Genomic DNA, 16120 nt, shown 5'->3' with positions numbered 1-16120 from the left:
AAAAAAAAAAAAAAAAAAAAAAAGAAAAGCAAATGTAATTTTCTTTACTCTCAGTGAAATTGCTGTCATTGAAATGGATTATTGAATTTAAGTCATCTTGTAGAGTAGCTATATAAGCTTGAGTTTGTTTCCTGATTGAAATTTGGCAATTTTTGGGCTGAGTGTATTGGCTCATGCCTGTAATCCCAGCAATTTGGGAGGCTGAGACCAGAGACTTGCTTGAGCCCAGGAGTTCAAGACCAGCCTGGGCAACATAGCAAGACCTCTATCTCTATTAAAAAAAACTGGCACTTTTATTTGAAAATGTTATAAGATTTACTCAGTACCATTTATCAAATTGTCCCTTTAGTCTACTACACACTCTGTGTTCCATCCCAGCTCATCTGTTTCCTCTTGCTTGCTTGGTAGTAATTGTGTTTTATGACATGCGTTAATCTCAACTGAGGTAGTTGTCTTCACCGCAGTTGGAACAGTATTTGACTGCATCTAGGAAAATCTACCAGTGAGGAAACTCCACCAGTGAGAAAAATAACTCCACACATCTTACATCACTGGAGGGTCAGTGATATCTTTGTCATATAAGAAGACAGGACGGTTACCATATTAAGTTTAAAACTACTTTCATCAGGAGTCAATAAAATGGAATCCGGAAAGCGACTTTAAAAGTACGCAATAATGGCCACGTGCCATAGTTCACGCCTGTAATCCCAGCACTTTGGGAGGCCGAGGTGAGGGGATCATGAAGTCAGGAGTTGGAGACCACCCTGGCCAAGATGGTGAAACCCTGTCTCTACTAAAAATGTAAAAAAAAAATTAGCTAGGCATGGTGGTGGGCACCTGTTACCCCAGCTACTTGGGAGGCTGAGGCAAGAGAATCGCTTGAACCCTGGAGCTAGAGGTTGTAATGAGCCAAGATTGTGCCACTGCACTCTAGCCTGGGTGACAGAGCAAGATTCCATCTCAGAAAAAAAAAGTACACGATCATATCTAGAATGGTAGAAGCCTTGAGTGTATGGGTTCTAAGATTTGGCAAAACTGTAAGCATGAACTTGCCCAGTAACCTTCAATTTCCCTTTTCTTTTCCCCAAATTACAATATAGTAATCTACATGTGACTTTTTTTTTTTTTTGAGACGGAGTCTCGCTCTGTCGCCCAGGCTGGAGTTCAGTGGCCGGATCTCAGCTCACTGCAAGCTCCGCCTCCCGGGTTCCCACCATTCTCCTGCCTCAGCCTCCCAAGTAGCTGGGACTACAGGCGCCGCCACCTCACCCGGCTAGTTTTTTGGATTTTTTAGTAGAGACCGGGTTTCACCGTGTTAGCCAAGATGGTCTCGATCTCCTGACCTCGTGATCCGCCCGTCTCGGCCTCCCAAAGTGCTGGGATTACAGGCTTGAGCCACCGCGCCCAGCCTACATGTGACTTTTAAAAATAAATTTTTGGAGAGTGTCTTGCTGTCACCTAGGATGGAGTGTAGTGTCACCATCACAGTTCACCATAGCCTTGACCTCCTGGGCTCAAGCGGTCCTCCCAGCGCAGCCTCCCGGTAGCTGTGACTACAGGCACATGCCACCATTCCCGGCTGATGTTTTTAAGTTTTGTGTAGACGAATGTTTTTGTTTCATGTAGAGGGTGTGTCTCTGGCTGGTCTTGAACTCTTGGGATCAAGCGGTCCTTCTGCCTTGGCCTCCCAGAGTGCTAGGATTACAGACATGAGCCATCATGCCCAGCATAGTGAGTTTTCTTAAACTGAGTTTTCATACCACTATTCTAAGTCTTGAGGCCTTAAACTTCAATCATCTTTAATTTGCTGCTGCTTGGTGGTTGTTGCCTACTCGTCAATGCACAGACATACTTAATCAGTGATTATTATGCTTTTACTATTTAAGGAACTGTGAGAGTTAACAAAGTTTGTGACCTCCAAGTGTGCACAATCAGGTACTCCCATCCCTTCAGTACAAGGCAATCAGTGATAAGTCGGTTTTGCCTATAGAGATTGTAGAGAAGTTCAGAGGAGGCAAGGGACTACTACTTACCCAGGCCGTCAGGGTACAGCACGTTGAAGAATAAGATTTAAACATTTTTTTTTTCTTTTTTTCGAGATGGAGTCTCACTGTGTTGCCCAGGCCAGAGTGCAGTGGCATGATCGTGGTTCACTGCAGCTTTGACCACCAGGGCTCAAGTGATTTTCCTGCCTCTGCCTCCCAAGTAGCTGGAACTACGTGTGTACACCACCATGCCTAATTTTTTTTTTCTTTTTTTTTTGAGACAGAGTCTCTCTTTGTCACCCAGGCTAGAGGGCAGTGGTACTAGATATGTATATCTCGAGATATATACATATAGATACATATTTATCTATCTATCTATCTATATATTTTTTTGAGACAGGGTCTCACTGTGTCACCCAGGCTAGAATGCAGTGGTACTGTCTCAGCTCACTGCAGCCTCCGCCTCCCCGGTTCAAGTGAGTCTCCTTCCTCAGCCACCTGAGTAGCTGGGATTATAGGCAGCACTACCACACCCAGCTAATTTTTTTTATTTTTAGTAGAGACAGGGTTTCACCATGTTGGCCAGGCTGATGTGAACTCCTGGCATCATGATCTGCCCATCTCCAAAAATAAAGTAAGTGGGAACTATGCTGCACATGGACCTATTGTGTGGAATAACAGACAAGAGACTAGGAAGGTTGAGGAGGGGGATGATGAGAGATTACTTAATGGGTACAATGTATGTGATTTGGGTAAATGATGCCCTAAAAGTCCTGGCTTCACCATTAGGCAATCTATGCATGTAACAAAATTACACTTGTACCCCATAAACTTATACAAATTAAAAAAAAAAAAATCAGGCTGGGTCCTGGGGCATATGCCCATAATATCAATACTTTGAGAGGCTGAGGCAGGAGGACTACTTAAAGCCGGAAGTTAAAGACTAGCCTTTGAATGTAGTGAGACCCAATCCTATGAAAAAAAAGGAAATAATAAAATAAATAATTTTTACAAAAAACAAAGAAAATATGAACACACAAAGTTTTTCATCTAGAAAAAAGAACTAATTTACATCTCAATAAGATAAAAACAGTCCAACTTAAAAATAGGCAAAAGAGGCTGGACTTGGTGGCTCATGCCTGTAATCCCAGTGCTTTGGGAGGCTGAGGTGGGCGGATCACGAGGTCAAGAGATCGAGACCATCCTGGCCAACATGATGAAACCCTGTCTCTACTAAAAATACAAAAATTAGCTGGGCATGGTGGCAGGCGCCTGTAATCCCACCTACTCAGGAGGCTGAGGCAGGAGAATTGCTTGAACCTAGGAGGCGGAGGTTGCAGTGTGCTGAGATAGCGCTACAGCACTTGAGCCTGGCAACAGAGCGAGACTCTGTCTCACAAAAAAAAAAGAAAAAGGCAAAAGATAGATACAGAGACTTCACAGAAAAAAAGTACACCAATGGCAAATAAGTACGAAAAAAGATGCTCAGCATCAGCCATTAGGGAAACTGAAAACCACAGCGAGATATCACTATCCACCCACTATGAGGGGTAACATTAAAAAGACTGACCATACCAGCTGTTGCTAAGAATGTGGAACAACTAGAACTGTATCATACATGGATACGTGGCTAGGAGAAATGTGAAATGGTACCATCACTTTGAGAAACAGTAGGCAGTTTCTTTAAATTTGTAAATATTGGCTAGGCGCAATGGCTCATGCCTGTAACCCCAGCACTTTGGAAGGCTGAGGCGGGGGGATCACTTGAGGTCAGGAGTTTGAGACCAGCCTGGCCGACATGGCAAAACCCCATCTCTACTAAAAATACAAAAAATTAGCAGGTGTGGTGGCACGTGCCTGTAATCCCAGCTTCTCGGGAGGCCGAGGCATGAGAATAGCTGAGACATGAGAAGAGCCCGGAAGGCGGAGGTTGCGGTGAGCCGAGATCCTGCCACTGCACTCCAGCCGGGGAAACAGAGCAAGACTGTTGTCTCAAAAAAATTTAAAAAAATAAAATAAATTTGTAAATATTATACACCTAGCATATAACCTAGCCATTCTACTTTTGGGTTCTACCCAAGGGAAATACGAGCTTAGGTCCACACACTACCCTGTACACAAATATGCAGAGAAGCCGCTTACTTACCATCGAATACATATGAGTATATTTACTTCCAGTTTTGTTTGAAATAATATGAAACTGAATAAATCATAATATAACCATACAATGGAATGCAGTGTAATTATTAGAAATTTCTAAGCAACTATTGGCCGGGCGAGGTGGCTCAAGTCTGTAACCTCAGCACTTTGGGAGGCTGAGGCAAGCAGATCATTCAAGGCCAGGAGTTTGAGACCAGCCTGGCCAACATGGCAAAATGTGGTCTCTACTAAAAATACAGAAATTAGCTGGGCATGGTGACACACACCTATAATCCCAGCTACTCAGGAGACTGAAACATGAGACTCACTTGAATCCAGGAGGCAGAGGTTGCAGTGAGCCAAGATCGCGCCACTACACTCCAGCCTGGGCGACACAGCGAGACTCTGTCTCAAAAAAAAAAAAAGAAAAAATTTCTAAGCACCTGTAAATCAAACTGATATGAATCCTTCCCCAAGATCATTTTAAAAGTATATACAGTGCAAAACAGGGCTCTTGAGTGCCAGTTACATAGGTGTGTTCATTTTATAATAATTTTGGCAAGCTGTACTTGTGCCCTTCCATAAATATGTTATACATCAATTTAAAGTTTGCCAAAAATATAGGAGAAATGCTTAAACTTAAAAACTTTAAACTATATGTATATATGTATGCCTAGACTAGGGTAACAATGGTTGCAGCGCAGGGGAGGAGGCAGCTAAGAAAGCCACTGTATACCCTTTGATAACTTTTAAATTGATCTGATGTGTACCTGTGGTTTATTTCAAAAAGTATTTTCTTAACTGAGACCATTTGCAACTCTCTTTAAGTTAATATTTTCTTAATATAGAAATAAAGTTGAGGCAGAGATGGGTTTAGGTCCATAACAGTTCTTCATAACCCAATTTCAAATTTTCTACATATCACAACAGTCTCATTCTCTGAAATTTATACTGAAAAAACAGTATAGATTTCAAAAATAAACTTGTAACAAACCTTTTTTTTTTTTTTTTTTTTTGAGACAGAGTCTCTGTTGCTCAGGCTGCAGTTCAGTGGTACAATCTCGACTCACTGAAATCTCTGCCTCCCAGGTTCAAGCGATTCTCATGTCTCAGCCTCTGGAGTAGCTGGGATTACAGGCATGTGCCATTACGCCTACCTAATTTTTTTTTTGTATTGTTGGTAGAGATGGGGTTTCGCCATGCTGGCCTGGCTGGTCTCGCATTCCTGGCTTCAAGTGATCTGGCCCACCTTGGCCTCCCAAACTGCTGGGATCACAGGCGTGCTTTTTTTTTTTTTTTTTTTTTTTGAGACAGTCTCTCTCTGTCACCCAGGCTAAAGAGCAGTGGTGCAATTTCAGCTCACTGCAACCTCTGCTTCCAGAGTAGCTGGAATTACAGGTGCCTGCCACTATGCCTGGCTAATTTTTATATTTTAAGTAGAGACAGGGTTTTACCATGTTGGCCAGGCTGGTCTTGAACTCGTGACTTTAGGTGATCCGCTTGCCTCAGCCTCCCAAAGTGCTGGGATTACAGGCATGAGCCACCACACCCGTCCTCTTGTAGTTTAAATAGTGTTTTGTATAAGATTTTATTTGTGTTAAAAAAAAAAATTCTACAGCAAAAGAGGTTTGAAAAACTGGGACTATGAATGATATAATGTATATTAAGCATTTAACACTGCCCAGGGACAGACAACAGACACATAAATAGCAACTTTTAATAGCTATATATAATATTATAAAATAATACATATTATGTATACAATTATTAATAAACATATACATATTTTGTATATAATATATATTATATATAATATATATACATATTATATTATATATATATTTTGAGGCCTAGTCTCGCTCTGTTGCCCAGCTGGAGTGCAGATGGCACGATTTTGGCTCACCACAACCTCCACCTCGCTGGGTTCAAACAATGTATCCTGCCTCGGTCTCCCCAGGTAGCTGGGATATAGGTGTTGCGCCACCATGCCTGGATAATTTTTGTATTTTTAGTAGAGAAGAGGTTTTCACTGTGTTTGGTCTCGAACTGTCCTGATGTCATGATTCACCCCCCCCCCCTCAGCCCTCCCAAAGTGTTGTAATTACAGGCATGAGCCACAGCATCTCCTAACGTTTTTATGTATTGTATGTAATTTTTAAGTTAACTAGTCACTGGGGATCACTCTTACCATGTGCTGGAGTATACAGAAGGGGAGATACAGGGTCACTGTAGTCTGCCCTACAGTGGTTTTATAGTAGATTATATCTCATGCCTGTATGATCTTTGAGTAAGCTGCGCTGACATACCAGAGGTCGGGCTTCAACCGCACCCGTAGTACCTCAGCGCTAACAATTCTCTTGTGATATGTTTTTAGTACTGAGTGATGGGGGCAGTTATCCGCACTTGTGGGTCCTGGCTGGTCCTTGAACTCCTGGCCTCAAGTGGTCTGCCCACCCTCAGCTTCCCAGTGTGTTAGATTACAGGCGTGAGTCCAATGCTCATCAGCCTTAATACCAAATTATCGATCAAATCAATAAATGGTAGCTTTTTCTGTGGTACATCCAGACAATGGAATATTACTTCAGTACTAAAAAGAAAACGTGCTATCAACTCATGAAGAGATTGTGAGAAAACTTAAAATATATGGTACTGAGTGAAGAAGCCAATTTTTGGAAAGCCACATATGTATGATATCTATACCATGTGACATCTTAAAAGGCAAAATTTTGGAACCCTAGATAAGATCAGTGGTTGCCAGGAGTTAGTGGGGAGAAATGAATGAGTAGGCAGAGCACAGTAACTCTCAGGTAATGAAACTACTGTGTAGATGATACATAATGGGTAGATATATGTTGGTATAAATTGTTCCAAACTCATAAATGCGCATACCAGGAGTAAACCTCCTAAATGTGAACTGTACACTGGAGTGGTGATGATGGGTCAATGTAGGTACAAATGTAATCACATGGTGGCGGGGATGGTGATAGGGGAGGCTACATGTGGGTTCGGGCAGGAGGTATATGGCAAATCGTCTGTATCTTCTGTTCAGTATTTGCTGTGAACCTAAAATACTTCTAAACAAGAATAAAGTATTAAAAACCAATGGCAGCTTTTTACTTTTCACCCCAGGAATAGGAACTGAAATGTAGATCAGGACACAGGGAAGAGAATTTTACTGGAATAAGAGGATAGAAGACAGAGCAAGGAGTCCTAGACTATCAAGCAATGTAAGTAAAATAAGATACACACATAGAATTAGAAAGATGATGGTTGAAATGAAATTAGAGTCCAGATTATGAAAATCTTTGGGAGCCCCATGCGAAGTTAGTTTCGAATTTTAGACAAAACAGACACAAAGAGAGATTTCAGGCAGTCCAAGCAGGCTGGGCGCAGTGCTCAAGCCTGTAATCCCAGTACTTTGGGAGGCGAGGCAGGCATATCATGTGAGGTCAGGAGTTCAAGACGTAGCTTGACCAACATGGTGGAAACCTGTTGGTACAGAAAAATAAAAAATTAGCCAGCATGGGGGCACACACCTGTATCCCAGCTACTGGGAGGCTGAGGTGGGAAAATCGCTTGAACCAAGGAGGCATGAGTTGAGCAAGATCCATTGCACTCTAGCCTGGGCGAGTGAGACCCTGTCTCAAAAAAAAAAAAAAAAAAAAAAAAAAATTGCTGGGCGCAGTGCTCCACGTCTATAATCCCAGCACTTGAGAGGCCTAGACGGACAATCACTTGAAGTTAGGAGTTCAAGACTAGCCAACATGGTGAAACACCATGTCTACTAAAAATATAAAAATTGGCCAGGCGTGGTGGCACGTGTCAGTAATTCCAGCTACTCGGGAGGCTAGGCAGGAGAATCGCTGAACCTTGGAGGCGGTGGTTGTCCATGAGCGGAGTAGCAACCACTGCAATCCCAGCCTGGGTGACAGCAAGATTGCATCTCAAAAAAAAAAAAATTATCTATGGCTGGGCCGCGGTGGCTCAAGCCTGTAAATCCAGCACTTTGGGAGGCTGAGACGGACGGATCATGAGGTCAGGAGACGAGACCATCCCTGGCTAACCCGGTGAAACCCGTTCTACTAAAAAATACAAAAACTAGCCAGGCGAGGTGGCGGGCACCCTGTAGTCCCAGCTACTTGGGGGAGGCTGTAGGCAGGAGAATGGTTAAACCGGGGAGGCAGCAGCAGATGAGCTGAGATCTGGCCACTGCACTCCAGCCTGGGCCGACAGACAAGAACTCATCTCAAAAAAAAAAAAAAAAAAAATTACCTTATTTTTTTTACTATAACGAAACAGTACAGAGTAAAAAGAGATGGGGAGAGAAGAAACTGAAGCAGCAGTTAATTTCTTTAGTTCTATTTCCATCTTCTCCAAGTATTCCCTAAACAACCCAGTTTTGAAAAGGACTTTTCTTTCTCTGAACTTCTGAACCACCTGCTTATGTTGATGCAATTAAATTTTCTTCACTTTTTTTTTTCTTGCTCTGTTGCCCAGGCTGGAGTGCAGTGGTGTGATCTTATCTCAGTACAACCTCTGCCTTCTGGGTTCAAGTGATTCTCCTGCCTCAGCCTCCCTAGTAGCTGAGATTACAGGCGCTTGCTACTACACCCGGCTAATTTTTGTATTTTTTTTTTTTTGAGACGGAGTCTCGCTCTGTCGCCCAGGCTGGAGGGCAGTGGCCAGATCTCAGCTCACTGCAAGCTCCGCCTCCCGGGTTCATGCCATTCTCCTGCCTCAGCCTCAGGCGCCCGCCACCTCGCCCGGCTAGTTTTTTGTATTTTTTAGTAGAGACAGGGTTTCACCATGTTAGCCAGGATGGTCTCGATCTCCTGACCTTGTGATCCGCCCGTCTCGGCCTCCCAAAGTGCTGGGATTACAGGCTTGAGCCACTGCGCCCAGCCTAATTTTTGTATTTTTAGTAGAGACGGGTTTTTGCTGTGTTGGCCAGGCTGGTCTTCAACTCCTAACCTCAGGTGATCTGCCTGCCTCGGCCTCCCAAAGTGCTGAGATTACAGGCGTGAGCCACCGCGCCTGGCGAATTATACTTATTTTTCAACTAGATTATAAACTTCTAGATCACAAAGGGATTCTAACAGTCACAATACTTAGCACAATTTTTTGAAAAACAGTGGTACTGAATAAAACATTTAAATGATTTAAAGAAGGATTGTCCAGTCCTTGGGCAATTTAGAAAACATGGAATGTACGCTAAGGCTGATACGATTTTCCTGGGACAACTCTATGAGGGAGACACAGGTCCCAAACAAATCCCTAGGATTATTTAATTTTAACTCCATTTCCAGGTGGAAAAACTGACTTGAGAGTTGAATTCTAAAAACTTTTACATCCAGGCCAGCCATGATGGCTTACACCTGTAATCCTAATACTCTGGGAGGCCGAGGTGAGAGAATTGTTTGAGTTCAGGAGTTCATTACAAGTCTGGGCAACACAGGGAGACCCCGTCTCTGCCAAAANTTTTGAGACGGAGTCTTGCTCCGTCGCCCGGGCTGGAGTGCAGTGGCCGGATCTCAGCTCACTGCAAGCTCCGCCTCCCAGGTTTACGCCATTCTCCTGCCTCAGCCTCCCGTGTAGCTGGGACTATAGGCGCCCGCCACCTCGCCCGGCTAGTTTTTTGTATTTTTTTAGTAGAGACAGGGTTTCACCGTGTTAGCCAGGCTGGTTTCGATCTTCTGACCTCATGATCCGCCCATCTTGGCCTCCCAAAGTGCTGGGATTACAGGCTTGAGCCACTGCGCCCAGCCGAGGATTTTCTTTTTCTTTTTTCTTTCTTTCTTTTTTTTTTTTTGAGGCAAAGTTTCGCTCTTGTTGCCTGCCCAGGCTGCAGTGCATTGGCATGATCTTGGCTCACTGCAACCTCCACCTCCCAGGTTTTCAAGAGATTCTCCTGCCTCAGCCTCCCGAGTAGCTGGGATTACAGGCATGTGCCACCATGCCTGGCTACTTTTGTATTTTTAGTAGAGAGGGGGTTTCATCATGTTGGTCAGGCTGGTCTCGAACTCCTGACCAGTCCGCGCCTGGCCAATAGAGGATTTTTAAAGCTCATAAAAGGATTGCTCCTTACCTTCAAGAAATAGACAATTTGAATCCACCCTACCAATCAATAAATACGGACTCACACGCACATGAACAATTAAGATTCATATAAGAAATGACTGGCACAGTGGCTTATGCCTGTAACTCCAGCACTTTGTGAGGCTGAGGCAGTCGGATCACTTGAGGTCAGGAGTTTGCAACCAGCCAGGCCAACATGGTGAAACCTTGTCTCTACTAAAATTACAAAAATTAGCCGGGCGTGGTGGCAGTCACCTGTAATCCCAGCTACTCAGCAGGCTGAGGCAGGAGAATCGCTTGAAGCTGGGAGGTGGAGGTTGCAGTGAGCCGAGATTGTGCCATTGCACTCCACACTGGGCGACAGGGCGAGACTCCATCTCAAAAAAAAAAAAAACAAAAAAAAAAAAACAAAAAAAACACAAAAAACTGGGCTCGGTGGCTCACACCTGTAATCCCAGCACTTTGGGAGGCCGAGGCAGGCGGATCACTCGAGGTCAGAAGATCAAGACCATCCTGGCCAATATGGTGAAATGCTGTCTCTACTGAAAATACAAAAATTAGCCAGGTGTGGTGGTGCACGCCTGTAGTCCCAGCTACTCAGGAGGCTGAGGCAGGAAAATCGCTTGAACTCAGGAGGCAGAGACTACAGTGAGCCGAGACTGTGCCATTGTATTCCAGCCTGGGTGACAGAGCGAGACTCCGTCTCAAAAAACAAAAAAGAAATGATATTTTTAGTAGTTGTGTTCTGGTAAATTTTCTTACATGAGATGGTACCTGAGATGGGCTCAACAGCTAGACTAGAAAGCAGTGGAGAAACAAGGGAGAAGACGGAGAAAAAACAGCATGTCTGAAACCAAGGGAAAAAGGTCTGAAAGACTGATAAAAAGATGGTGATAAGAACTAAGTATCAGGTTAAGGAATTTGGAGCCGGGCATGGTGGCACACACCTGTAATTCCAGCACTTTGTGAGCCCACTTGGGAGGACTGTTTGAGACCAGGAGTTCAAGATCAGCTTGGGCAACACGGCGAGACTCTGTCTCAAAGAAAAAAAAAAAATTTTTTTTCTGTGGAGACGGAGTCTCGCCGTGTTGCCCAAGCTGGAGTACAATGGTGCAATCTTGCTCACTGCAACTTCCGCCTTCCGGGTTCAAGCAATTCTCCTGCCTCAGCCTCCCAAATAGCTGGGATTATAGATGTCCACCACCACGCTCAGCTAATTTTTGTTTTAGTGGAGCTTGGGTTTCACCATGTTGGTCAGGCTGATCTCAAACTCCTGACCTTGTGATCTGCTGGCCTCAGCCTCCCAATGTGCTGGGATTACAGGTGTGAGCAACTGCACCCGGCCAAAAAAAGAAAAGGAAGGCCATGGGTTGTCACTGGCTTCAGTGCTTTTGGGCTACGCCCTTGTTTACACTGACAACAAGGTGGTATTGGAGTGTTACAGGGTCATGGGAGAAGACTTTCAATTATCAGTGATAGGTTTTAAACTTTCCCTGGCTTTTAAAGGAATAGGGTACACTGTTTTCTCTTTACTACTTCTCTCTCTTTCTCTCTTTGACACTCCCTCTTTGTCTCTTTGTGTCTCTGCCTCTGTTTCTCTCTTTCCTCTCTGCTGGTCTTTCCCTGCCTCTGACAGCCACTTATGCCACTATTCTCCCCTCTCCTTCTCCTTCCCCTAGGGGAGAGACTGGTGGGAGTGGAGCTACTCTTTCTTCCCCTGAGAAGAAAGGAAAGGGGAGTTCTGAATATTTTCCTCGCTACCAGAAGTTTGTGTGAGGTTCAACCCCTCAAACCCGGGGTGTCTTGCCTTGGCTGTCCTGGAAGGCTCAACCTCTCAAACCAGGGATGTCTTACCTCACTGCCCTGGAAGGCTGACCTGTTTCCTCCCTTTCACCCTCTGAAGGTCCCTTGCGCTCTTCGCACTTGTGTTGTCCTCTCTGGCTGCTCCCCCAAGGGAGAATTAGGCCCCTCTTAGCGTTAGCGTGCTGGTGTAAATCCCACGGCAGGATCTGCCCTAAGCCATATGAGGTAGCTAGGGAACCGCGGAGGGTACCTACTCACTCCGTCCAGACTTGTCATCATCCACACGAACAATACCGCAAGTAGGGTTGTTTGTGATCATTCATGCACACATACATTTAGCCCTCCAGAATTTGACCACCAAGGAAGTACTTTACTGGCTCCCACAGCTTCTCCTTCCTTGTCTGTGCACAGAGTTGTTGCCGCAGTATGTGAGGATCTTTTACCTAGGTTGCCGGCCAGTTTCTTTCCGTTGCTGAAAGCCCGGGTTATTCCTTGCACTGGGTGGGTCCTGATTTCTCACCCCTGAGGCCGCCACAAGGGGGCAGGGTGCACCTCCTCACAAGAGAGAACCAGAGACTGCCCCTGGAGGGGAATATAATCACGGGCGAGCCCCCAAATTGGTATAAAGTTTCGGTGCCACAAAATAAACAGCACTCGAATATAAGATTTTCTTTTTTTTTTTTTCTCAGCAAGGCAATTTACTCTTATAGAAGGATGCACCCTCACAGATGGAGCAATGGTGAGCACACACCTGGACAAGGGAGGGGAAGGGGTTCTTATTCCTGACTCACATGGCCTCTTGCCGCTGTGTTCCCCTATTGGCTAGGGTTAGACTGCACAGGCTAAACTAATTCCGATTGGCGAATTTAAAGAGAGAGATGGGGTGAGTGGTTTGGCGGGAAAAATGGCTATGGCAGAGCAGGAAATAGGAATGAGTCAAGGTGGAGAATGAGTCAGGGTGGAGCAGGTAATCAGAGTGAGTCAGAGTGGAGCAGGTGATTGAAAAAAGTTGCTTTACAAGGAAGTTAAGTTTAAAAGTAGAAGGCAAAGAATTGAACATACTGACATATTCTTTGAAGAGAAATTTAGAACTCATATCCAACACTCTGGTACCATACCATATAGATTATGGAAGTCTTGAAATCAGATAGAGTAATTCTTCTAACTTTATTCCTTTTCAAGTTGTTTTGGCTATTCTAGGCCCTTTGCATTTCCATATAATTACTAGAATCAGCTTATTTCTGTGAAATTTCTGTTGAGATTTTGATTGTGATTGCATTGAATCAGTTGATCAATTTGGAGAGAATTGACATCTTAACAGTATTGTGCCTTTGTTTCCATGAACACCTTGTATATCTTTTCATTTATTTAGGTCTTATTTAGTTTCCGTTAGCAGTGTTTTGTAGTTATCAGTGTACAGATTTTTTTTTTTTTTGAGACGGAGTCTCGCTGTCTCCCAGGCTGGAGTGCAGTGGAGCGATCTTGGCTCACAGCAACTCCACCTCCCGGGTTCACACCATTCTCCTGCCTCAGCCTTCCGAGTAGCCGGGACTGCAGGCGCCCGCCACCATTCCTGGCTAATTTTTTGTATTTTTAGTAGAGACGGGGTTTCACCGTGTTAGCCAGGATGGTCTCGATCTCCTGACCTTGTGATCTGCCCACCTCTGCCTCCCACAGTGCTGGGATTGCAGGCATGAACCACTGTGCCTGGCCTTTTTTGTTTGTTTGTTTGTGATTTTAAGGAGGAGAGAGTTTAATAGGCAAGAAGGAAGGGAGAAGACGGAAGAAGCTGCCCCTATAGAGACAGAGGGAGGTGGAGCTCCAAAGCCCAAAGAGGAAGTCCCCGCCTGCCACAGATACCAGCCAGGTATATATGCAGCGGCTGAAGGAGGCAGTGTTTGATTTAAATAGGGCTCAGGGGATTGGTTTGACTAGACAGGTCATTCACATAGCCGGTGAAAAAGCTGACCCTCCCACCCTAGCCTTTTAATATGCAAATACAGGGGCGCCATGATGTTCTACACACATGGGGATATGTGGGGGAGGCCATGTTGCCAGAACTTGTGGGGAAAGGGCAAGAAGGCTGAGGCAATCTCCATGTTTAGGTGGACCCAGTTTCTAATGGTCTGTATTTGCATATCAAAGGTTGTTGGCCTGGCTCTAAGAGCTGAGGCTTTACAAGAAACTTCCAGAGATGCTTTAAAAAAACGAAAACGTGGCTGGGTGCAGTGGCTCATGCCTGTAATCCCAGCACTTTGGGAGGCCCAGCACTTTGGGAGGCCAAGGCGGGCAGATCAGAGGTCAGGGGATGGGTAGACCGTCCTGGCTAACATGGTGAAGCCCCGTCTCTACTAAAAATACAAAAAGTTAGCCAGTCGTGGTGGCGTATGCTTGTAGTCCCAGCTACTTGGGAGGTTGAGGCAGGAGAATGGTGTAAACCCAGGAGGTGGAGCTTGCAGTGAGCCGAGATCGCGCCACTGCACTCCAAGCTGGGCAATAGAGCGAGACTTCGTCTCAAAAAAAAACCAAAACAAACAAACAAAAAAAACCATGAAAACTTCCCAAGGACCCCGTTTCCTACAACATTATCCCCTGTGGAGATGCCACACTAACTGCTGTCAGGGGGTTTTGGGCGATGACTCTTTCTGGCTACTTCCTGCTGAAAAGGGGCGTCTAATGGGAAATAGCAGCTAGGGCTCCTCCTGGGGTTGATCTAAGGGTCCTTGGAAGATGGCTGGCGTGTCCATGTGTGGTTCAGTTTACAGCACCATTTGGAGTTTGATTGCTTCTAGGCGAGAAGAAACAATTCGAGTTATAGTATTAAGTGTATAGGATCCAAATATCAATATAAGACTGTACAAGCAAGAGAGTACTTAATGAAGGGGTTAACCAATTCCATAAAGAAGACTGGAATTTATTAAAGAGGGGTTGTAGCCATTCGGGGCTGAAGCCGGCATTTTCCCTGAGCCTGTCAATTTTCATTTTTAAGTACCTGTAGATTTTCCTCTACTTTACTAGAGGTGTTAATCCCAAAGTAGCATGTTTCATTTAAAACTGCATTACTAAACCCAATAAAAAGTCTTAGTGGACTCAGCGATAATAAAACTTTCATGCTTCCTTTTTTGTCAGCTATTATCCCTGCTACAAGGATAATAATTAAGCAAAATACTACAGCAGTGGAAACTCTGTGTAATATTTCAGTTAAAAGGTGCTACCATGTATAACCCTATTGCAAATAGTAGAGTGAGGACAGCAATTCCCACAAGTGTGGTGTGGTAGGTAATTTCCATAGCCCATGCTAAAACATCTACCCAAAGAAGAATGGTGCTGGTTAACTTCAGGACTTAAAATCCCCTTACTAATTAAGTACTGTCTTAATAGGAGCCACAATAGATGGCTTAAAGGAGCGTAGGAACCAAATGGTCATTTTCCTGTCAGTGGGACAGTATTGAGACTAAAATTTGTCTACGGAAGACATTTTACTCCTAACTGGTAAAAGCAGAAACTTGCTGTTCCCAGAAGAGGCCTAGAGCCTGATTTCTACTAGGTAGCTTAGAAATACCATGTGCTCGCCAGAATATAGAGAGAGAGACGTTTATTGAATTAATGCCTGCCGTGATTCGCGATCTTTTCTAACATACCTGTTTCCCTGAGCTGTAAAGACTCCTGTGTGTTAGACACACAGAGAGAGGATAAGAGACCGAGGATAGAAAGAGAAAGAGAAAGTAAGTTTGGCGACAGGGTAGCTAGAAGAGAGCCTTGAAATTAAAGGACAGATTTAAAGTTGAAATCCATTCCATACTCACCACTGTGATGATTAAATTTCCTTTCCCGGCCCATGCACCAAAATGATACGGCTCTGATGAATGGGGGAACACCAGGGTTCTTGGTCGTCTTGCCAGTTTAGATACGGACACACGTGGAGTGGCTTTAAGGAACAGAGAGTTTAATAGGCAATAAGTGAAGGGAGAAGTGAAGGGAGAAGAAAGAAGCAGCTCCCGGTACAGAGACAGAGGGCAGGGGGCTCCAAAGCCAAAAGAGGAGGCTCCCCCAGTGTACAGATCTTATCAAGCTTCTGTCAGAGTTATCAGTAAGTTTTATATATATATATATATATT

At 44.5% G+C, this 16120-nt stretch overlaps 1 protein-coding gene across 6 annotated transcripts in view; it reads left to right on the top strand.

Moving 5' to 3' along the window:
• NCOA3 (nuclear receptor coactivator 3) overlaps positions 1 to 16120 on the top strand; it is a 149489-nt gene that overhangs the window by 7695 nt on the left and 125674 nt on the right. The gene's annotated exons all lie outside the window — the stretch shown is intronic.

This window comes from Rhinopithecus bieti, unplaced genomic scaffold, assembly GCF_001698545.2.
Source record: "Rhinopithecus bieti isolate Rb0 unplaced genomic scaffold, ASM169854v2 scaffold_10347, whole genome shotgun sequence".
In the NCBI taxonomy this organism is placed as follows: domain Eukaryota; kingdom Metazoa; phylum Chordata; class Mammalia; order Primates; family Cercopithecidae; genus Rhinopithecus; species Rhinopithecus bieti.
Note: the sequence above shows the minus strand (reverse complement) of the source record. Positions and strands in the feature narration are given on the sequence as shown.